At 39.5% G+C, this 9,315-nt stretch overlaps 1 protein-coding gene across 1 annotated transcript in view; it reads right to left on the bottom strand.

Moving 5' to 3' along the window:
- The window catches only part of CUNH1orf74 (chromosome unknown C1orf74 homolog), a 4,606-nt gene extending 3,742 nt beyond the window's left edge, over window positions 1-864 (bottom strand). Inside the window, exon 1 of the mRNA XM_027871494.1 lies at window positions 840-864. The gene's annotated coding sequence lies outside the window, so the exon portion shown is untranslated. The remainder of the gene's footprint in view (window positions 1-839) is intronic.
- Between the last annotated feature and the right edge of the window lie 8,451 nt (window positions 865-9,315).

Here is a 9,315-nt window from a genome sequence, read left to right as displayed (position 1 = left end):
TATATGTATATGTATATGTATATGTATATGTATATGTATATGTATATGTATATGTATATGTATATGTATACTAGCCCTGGGCTTTCATTGCTATAAGGAGCTCCTAGTTAGTAGATTTTCTGAAGTAACGCAGATTGGCCCCTTCTCTGTAATACGTGGTTTTAGAGAGTGGTCTGGGGAAACTGAGAAGTGGCATGCGGTGGGTCATTCTTAGTGACCCTTCCGTGAGAGATGGGACTACTACGTCCCAGGTCTTCTCCAGTTCTCAACTCACTACATCCAGATCAAATTCAGATCTCAGCCAGGTGTTATCAGGAGATAACTGATTAAATTCGTCTATTGAAAACCAGGATTAGGGGCAGCTAGCTGAGGCAGTGGATACGGTGCCAAGCCTGCAGTCAGGAAGACTCTTCTTTCTGATTTCAAATCGGGCTTCAGACATCCGCTAGCTGCGTGACCCTGGGCAAGTCACTTAACTCTGTTTGCCTCAGTTTGTTCATCTGCAAAATGAGCTGGGGGAAAAAATGGCAAACCACTCTAGGATTTTTGCCAAAAAAACCCCAAATGGGGTCAGGAGGAGTCAGATATGACTGAAAACCGAGAGTAAACTACGAATGGTTAGAAGCCAGTCTAACCTAAGGGGCACCAGAACCCTAGAAGGCAGGGCGCTTCTGGTCCTGCCCGCCCCTGGAGTCGAGCCCCGCTTCCCGCCCCGGACGAAATGGATTCCCCTGGCTCAGCACTACAGCGCGCATGTGCGCCCAGGCCGACGCGCGGGCACCAACCGGCTCCCCGCTTCTTCCTCCCGCGCCCTTCCCCCACTTTCCCGGCTCACACACCTGCTACCGGAACGACAAGCTCGGCTCACCGGAAGTGCGAGCTGCGGCGTGGTCCCGCCCCTTCCTGCCTGGCCAGGGCCCCGCCCCCGCATTGACGTGCAGAACTGCTGCTTCTCAGGCCCGCGAGAGGGCGTGTTGATTGACACATCCTGCCTCGTTTTTACCTCCAAATGAAAAATTTTGAAGAAATGAAGCTTGTTTTTTATTAAAATTCCACAGTATACGGGCCTTTCCTCGCCTTTTGAAGGGATGTGACTAGCGTAGCACAAAATATATAATTTAAATTTTTTTTTTTTGGCTAGGCAAAGGGGTAAGTTACTTGCCCAGAGTCACACAGCTAGTAAGTGTTATGTGTCTGAGGTCACATTTGAACTCAGGTCCTCCTGAATCCAGTGCTGGTGCTCTATCCACTGCGACACCTAACTGCCCCCAATAATTTAATATTTATAAAGTGCTTTGCAAACCTTCATCAAGGCTAGCTATTATCATTATTTTTATTTTATTCCAGAAGCCTGTCTTTTCCCCCATTTTGTGAGAGATTAGGAAGGATGCAGTTTGCATTAGATTGGTAATAACTGAGGAAAATCAAGTTTTATTAGGCACTACTAATAATAGCTAATGTTTTTTTCTCTTTCAAAATTTTTATTATTTTTTTAACATTCAGTTTTTAAAAATTTTTTTAGTTCCAAGTTCTCTCCTTCTTGCCCCTCTGCCACTTGACCCCAGCCACTGAGAAGGAAAGCAATATAATATCAGTTATACATGTAAAGTCATGCAAAACATGTTTCTATATAAAAAAGCTAACATTTATATAGCACTTACTATGTACTGGGAAGGGTTACTTTATAAATGACTTTGAATGCCAAAGAGAGAACTTCACATTAGATCCTGGAAGTGATATGAAGCCAGCGAGTTTACTAAAAGGCGGGAATGGGACCATGGAGTACACAGAAGACAGGCAATAGAGGCAAGAAGGCATGGACTGAAGTTTTGCTTCTGACAGTGGTTGGCTGTGGGACCTGGGCAAATCCCTTAATCTCTAGTCAACTCTCTAAGGAAAGTTCGTAACTTGAGGTCAAGTGAACTTGTTTGGGTTTTTTTAAAGGTTGATAATAAATTGGTTCCATTTGTGATTCTATGTATTGTGTTTTATGCATTTAAAAATACTATTCTGAGAAGAGGTCCATGACACACAAAAATAGTTAAGGACCCCTACTCTAAAATTATAAATTATAGACTAATTACCAGTTCATAACAGTGGAAGTTCCCCATACTTAGGAAAGAACATTGTCAAACCAGAAAATACATATGTATGTGTGTTCATGTGTATCCCATGCTCTGGAATGACTATCCCAACTCTCACTTGCTCTGATGAGTCAGGTCCCCAGAACATGACTACTATGACCCCCACCAGAATTCTAGGGGTAGATCTGAGGGCTTTTTTTTTTGTCTGAGGGGGGTGTTTCTTAGTGTTACTACTCATAAGTTCCTATTGATGAGCTTCCTTCCATGATTATGAGTTGATTAACAGTCAGCCAGACTTAATTAGCATTTAGAAAAAAGATATTTACCAAGGTGGCATTGTAATAGCAATTGGTACAAAACAGGCCCCAGCAAAAGTCACACTCTTCCACAAGTACATACAGAATCTGAGGAAAAGTGGGTTCACAATTAAAAAAACTCATGGCAAAAAGGTAATTCACAGCATAAGGTGCTCAAGGAGTTTCCCTTGAGCTTGGTGAGTCTTCTTTTCTGGGATCCTTATGGAGCTGCCAATCTTTTCTCCAGTCTGTCCTTGGCCTTCAGTGCAGAAACTGATGACAATAATAATAAGGACGCTGCCAGGATCTGATGGAAATTTCTTCAGATCTCCAAAGTTCACAGGGTCCTTCTATGGCCACGGCTGGGGAAGTGATAGAGCAGATCTACTCAACTTGGCAGTAGGATTGGGGCAAAAATTAAAATAGGCTAAACTTCTTCAGGCAGCAGATAGGTTTTTAGCGGCTCACTTTCCAAATAAAGGTATAAATAATGATTAAACTATTTTGCAAATAAACCATATTTTTTAAAATGGGAATTTCAATTAATATAAATTAATTACACTTATTACTTAAGATTTTTATTTATCATGAAATCTATCCTCTCAGACTAGAGACAGACTAACAAAAGTTGGTTGCCATGGTCATATGATAAACAGGAGAGAGTTTGGCAACGCACTCGCCAAGTTACATGATAGGCACAATAGTGACTAGTGGAAGACAGATTAAGTGGGGGACGGACAAAGCACTCATTACACCGTTACTTTCTTTTACATGCTCTACATTTTTCTCAGGTCACCTGAAATCCTTATGTTTTGCAGGCCTGGGATAGAGGAAGGAGGTTAAGACTGAGGTGTTTTCCTCCTCACTCCCCAAAACAGATTTCTTCCTAGAAGTGGTACTTTCACATTTCTACTTTATGCTGTATGTCAAATTTCCCTCTGGCTGAACTGCCTTGATATTTTATAAAAGACCCCTAGAGTGTGATGAAGTTTCTTTAGCCAAATTGAACACTCACCCCATGCAACATCACTTCCAGTTCATCCAATGGCCAGAGACATCTAAATTGGTCAAGGCGTTCACACACTTAGTTGGAATGCCTTTAATTGCTCTGATTCAATAAAGCTATATTCCCGTTTGTTTAAGCTACTAGGGCAAACCATTTTATCATTTGGGTTAAGTGGGGTGGGGTAAGTTCATTGCTTACCTCCATCAACCCCCTACTCTTTGCATATATTCAAGATAGTTGGAAATACCAAGGAGCTAAAAAACCTTCCTGCCATTAAGGAGCTTATATTCTGTTGTTGGAAGGGGACTAAACTTAGTGTTGATGGAGTTGTGGGCTACCAACCCCTCAACTGCCCAGGGTCAGGAGAACAGCAGTGGTACTAATATGCAACTATTTCTGTGGACTCAGTAGCATATTAATAAGTTACTTTGAAAAGAAAAGCAACAAGGATTTCTTTTAAACCCCCACTAGAAACTGTGATCTATTCAATTTAACAAGCATTAATTAAACACTATGAGCAAGACATTGTGAAAGGAGCTGGCAATACAGAAGGGGGAAAAAATTATTTCAGGCTGTGCCTTTAAAGAGCTTACATTCTACTGGGGTATACAAACATATGGTGTCTACTCTAGGTAAACACAAAGCAATTTGAGGAAGGAGAGAGCATTAAAAACCAGGGCCTCACAAAGGATGTGGTTGGTAAGCTGGTTCTTGAAAGAAGCTGAGGATTCTAAGAGGCAGAAGTGAGAAAGGAAGCATTTTCCAAACATAAATAATGTATGCAAAGACACTGGGCCAGGAAATAAGCTATTACTAACTTTAGCACTTTCCTATGTGAACAGTTTGGTTGCTGAAATGGGTAGAAAAAGAAATTTGGTGCACGGAAAAAAGGATGAAATCTACTTTTGAAGAAACTCCTTCTCAGATAAAATGTAAAGGGGAACAGTTAGGAGGACTGGACAGAAAATTGCTCTCCAGATGAAACAACTTCTTTGAAGGTAGAGATGGCTACAGGACACTGTGGTCCATCAATTCATTTGCATGTGAGCATTTTCAGTTGAGCAAGTCTTCAAAAAATAACTGTTTAGAGACCAGGGGAAGATTAAAAATAAAGTATTGGGTTCATGTTGAACAGAAAGGTAGATTTAGTTTTTGATATGTATGAGTTTTACATCATAAGGTAAATTAAAGGTAGATACGGGTTTTATATCATAAGATAAAAATGAGTCACTGACCACTAGTATTCCCTGATTTGAGGAATGAGAACAAGGGAAAAGCCACGTGTTAAGTAGCTACAAGGAGAGTAAGCTGATAAGGAAAGCCTCAGCTGGTTTGCTTCTGAGTCTGTTAATTGGTGGAGAGACATTGTTTTGTTATTTGGCTGGAAGAATCTCCAGGAAACTTATTAAGAAAACTGAATTCTGCTGCTGTTTGGCACCAGCTTTCGAGAGGGGAATCTCTCAGGGCTACCTGGTTGCTCTCTATTGCCTTTATGGTGGGAGTGGAAGAAACAAAGGGAGAAGAAAATAGTCTTTTTTTTTTTAACTTGATAATTAATTTATTTATTTTTAGTTTTCAACATTCACTTCCATAAGCTTTTGAGTTTTAAATTTTCTTCCTCTCCCATTCTTCTCCCCCACCCCGCCCCAGGATGGCATGCAATCTGATATGGGCTCTACTTATACATTCTTATTAAGCATATTTTTCCATTAGTCATAATGTAAAGAACAATTAGAACTAATGGGAGGAACCACAAGAATAAAGCAATAAAACAAAAAGCAAAGGAAAAGGAGAGCAAATAGTATACTTCCATCTGCATTCAGACTCCATAGTTCTTTCTTTGGATGTGGATAGCGTTTTCCATCTTGAGTCATTTGGAGTTGTCTTAGATTCTTGCATTGCTAAGAAGAGCCAAGTCTATCAAAGTCAGTCATCTTACAACGTGGCTGTTAACTGTGTACAGTGTTATCCTGGTTCTGCTCATTTCACTCAGCATCATGTAAGTCTTTCCAAGTTTTTTTGAAGTCTGCCTGCTCCTCATTTCTTATAGTACAATAGTATTCCACTACATTCATATACCACAACTTGTTCAACCATTCCCCAATTGATGGGCATCCCCTCAATTTCCATTTCTTTGCCACCACAAAAAGAGCTGCTATAAATATTTTTGTATATGTGGGTCCTTTTCCCATTTTTATGATCTCTTTGGGATACAGACCTAGAAATGGTATTGCTAGGTCAAAGGGTATGCACAATTTTATAGTCCTTTGAGCATATTTCCAAATTGCTCTTCAAAATGGTTGGATCATTTCACAACTCCACCAACAATGAATTGGTGTTCCAACTTTTCCACATTGAGAAGAAAATAGTCTTCTCATCTATTTTGCTGTGAAGAGACTTGAGGCTGATTGGACAAAGCAGAAACCCCCGCTATTTGCAAATCCAAGGAGTTTTGCAGTTAGAAGAGGCTGACTAGCTAATCCCTGACCGGACAAAGTAGAATCCCATTGAGTGAAGATCTGACTGGACCCTTCTGCATTGTCCCTGAGCCAATATGAGGAGTCTGGCAGTTCTCTGGATCAAAGGAACTACTTATCACTACAGGAGCATAACAAGTTCTTAGTACCCTGTCAAAAGAGCTTGTCACTGTTTTCTTACTAGGCTTGACTCAGGCCAGTACCTTGGTAGTTTTGGGTTAATGTTGGAACAAAATAAGATTGGTCACTCAGCAGTTTAGAAAAAGAGATTAGCTTCTAGGTCTCAATTAATTTGAGTTCCAATAACATGAAATTTGATTTGGCGTGAATTTATAAGAAGATATCAGGTTGCACTTAGTGCAGCCAAAATTGAATTATTGTAGAAGCATGTAAGCCAATCAAGATTTTAACATGCTATATTGTCAGTCTGAATTTGCTTATTGTCAAGTGTGGATGTGAGGTGCTGCTGCGGGCAATATCACCAACAATTGTGTTATGCTTTGTAAGCGCCTGACAGCATACTAAAAGGCAGAGACATCAACTTGCTAACAAAGGTCCATATACTCAAAGCTATGGTTTTTCCAGCAGTAATATATGGCTGTGAGAGTTGGACTATAAGCAAACCTGAGCACCACAGAATCAAGGCTTTCAAACTGTGGTGCTAGAGAAGACTTTTGAGAGCAACTTGGACAGCAAGGAGATGAAAGCAGTCAATACTTAAAGAAATTAATTCAGACTATTTACTGCAAGGTCAAATACTGAAGCTGAAACTTAAATACTTTGGCCACATAAGACAGGACTCACTGGAAAAGACCCTGATGTTGGGAAAGATTGAAAGCAAAAGGAAAAGGGACAGCAGCAGATATAAGACGGATAGATAGTGTCACGGAAGGAAGCAACAGGAGCTTGGACGGACTTCAGGAGATAGTGGAGAATAGAAGGTCCTGTCGTTGTATGATTCATGGAGTCTCAAAGAATCAGAGATAACTGAATGACTGAACAACAACAAAAACGAAATGGACAAAAGCAAGAATATTTCAGGTAAAAACACTACCATTGCAAAAAGAGGAGGTGGAACTTGTTTCATTAAATAAAAATTTACTGTAATTGAATGATATGAATACAGTCACAGTAACTCTGTGGGTTGCTAAGTGTTAAAGGAGATAGAGCACTGTGTCTGGAGTCAGGATAGCCCTGAGTTCAAATCGGGTCTCAGACACTAACTAGCTGTGTGACCCTGGGCAAGTCCCTTAACCTTTGTTTGCCTCCATTTCCACAGCTGTTTATTAGCACCTACCTTGATGAGTCATAGTGAGGATTCAGTGAGATATTTTGTTAAGCATTTAGCACAGTGCCTGGCACATGTTAGGTGTTAAAGAAATTCTAGTTGCTGTCTTTATTATTATTATTAACTCTAAAATAGGATGAGATGTCAAAATGTCTAAATCTAGGATACAGATATTACAAAATACACAGGTGAAATAAAAGAAAAACACAGTTACATCAGCTTTTTGTGGTTGCAAACAATTACAAGGAATGGATATGTTATGGTAATAGAAATGAGCAATCTTTTAACTATATAAATTGAAAGCAATCCAAAATGTACTACTCTTAGCAGAGCAGTCTTTCAGAAAAGTACTTCACATTTATTTAAAGCAATGAGAGGAAATAGAAATGAAATGGATAGTGAAAAAACTTTTATTGCAACTGTTAGTTCATCAATTTAGAAATCAAGATCAATTGAAGAATGTTAAAATTATCAGAGAGGTAGCCAATGCAAATGAGGATGTGGCAGCTAAATATTCTCATATTTTGCAGAAAATATTCAAAAAACATGGATACACTGATTAACAAAAGTTTAATGTGAGTGAAACAGGCTTATTCTAGAAAAGGATGCTTTCTAGAACTTACATATCTAAGAAAGAAAAAACTTAAACCTGGATTTAAAGTGTCCATTGCCTAACACTTTTATTGGGAGGGAATAGAGAAGGGGATTTTAAATTAAAACCAATTCTTGTTTATCAGTCTTGAAATCCTAGGGTTCTGAGAAGCTACAACCATCAGTCATTTCTAGTTCTTTGGAGGTCAAATAAGAAAGTATGGTTGACTTAAAGCTATTTTTGAAGACTGGTTTTCAAGTTATTTTAGCCTAGTTGTTGAAAAAATATTGCAACAATATCCTGTTTAAAATATTACTGATTTAAATAGTGCCTAGGTCATGCAACTATACTTGGTTCACTGTATGAGCATGTGAGCATGCAAATTTGCAGAGATGTGAATAAAGCTCTCTGTTCTTCCCAGAACATGTATGAAGATTTAAAGAGAAGACAATTCAATCTATACTAAAATATTTTAAACCACAATAATTATGTTTCTATAATCATCAGTGTAGGCTCATATTTAGATATAGTCAGTATTTTTTATTTTTCAAATTTTGCTTTCTATAACTACTCATTACTTTGTAATAAACTTGAACCAAATGTTTTTCTTATCCTTCACTATTAGTGAACAGATTAAAAATATATTTAAATTTTTTTTCATTGCATATTTCCATTGGGCTGGAGTCAATTACTGTGTTTTACATCTTATTGTATCTTTGAATAGTATGAATTCAAATAATGAGACCTACTTAACCATAGCTTGAGAACGATGCTCAGCAGTGATAGGTATTGAGGACACTTCAAGTTGATTCAGCTTTAGCGCTGAACTGACCTGAACTGAATGAATGAATGAAAAAAGCATATATTAATTGCTTATTAACTGCAAAATCATCCCTCCAATCCCTCCCTGGGAACAAGTAGTATAATGACCACTGGGAATTTACTGATAGCGACTGGGAGAAGGTCAGTCAGTTCTAGATCAAGTACTAGAGAGGAAGCAACGGGCTACAGTGTTGGTTCCTTCTGCTACTACCCATGCCAATGCCCACTTTTCTGCCACTGTAAGCTGCTCCTTTTGTCTGCTTCTGTCGCTGCCGCTGCTTTGTAATAAAATTGAGTCAGAGATGCAATTTTCTTTTATATTACATTAATAAATAGCTTTACTGTCCACTGCCTCTGGGATCCACTGCCCACTATCACTTTTGTCAAGGTCAGTTACTACTGCCCTGTGCTAGAGCAGAACAATTGCCATTACTAGGCAGGCCTGAGCCCTTTCTCCTAGGCTGGGTTTGTGTTACTCTAGGCTTAGGTCCGAAGGCCTAACTCTGCTCACCCAATGGTAGGGCTTACTCCACTCTCCTTAGGTGGTGAGCCTGCACTTCCCCTCCTATGTTTGTCAAGAGCACTGCGGATGCTACTAGATTACTAAAGCCCAATCCTGCCCTCCAGAGCTGGGGCCAGGTGCTGCAGGCTTTAGTGTCACTGCCCCTGACTGGTCTACCATAGTCACTGAATTCAGAAACTGGTGTGTGTGTGTGTGTGTGTGTGTGTGTGTGTGTGTGTGTGTGTGTG

This window comes from Vombatus ursinus, unplaced genomic scaffold (genome assembly GCF_900497805.2).
Source record: "Vombatus ursinus unplaced genomic scaffold, bare-nosed wombat genome assembly UNPS02014798.1, whole genome shotgun sequence".
Classification (NCBI taxonomy): Eukaryota; Metazoa; Chordata; class Mammalia; order Diprotodontia; family Vombatidae; genus Vombatus; species Vombatus ursinus.
This window is presented reverse-complemented; position numbering and strand designations above follow the sequence as displayed.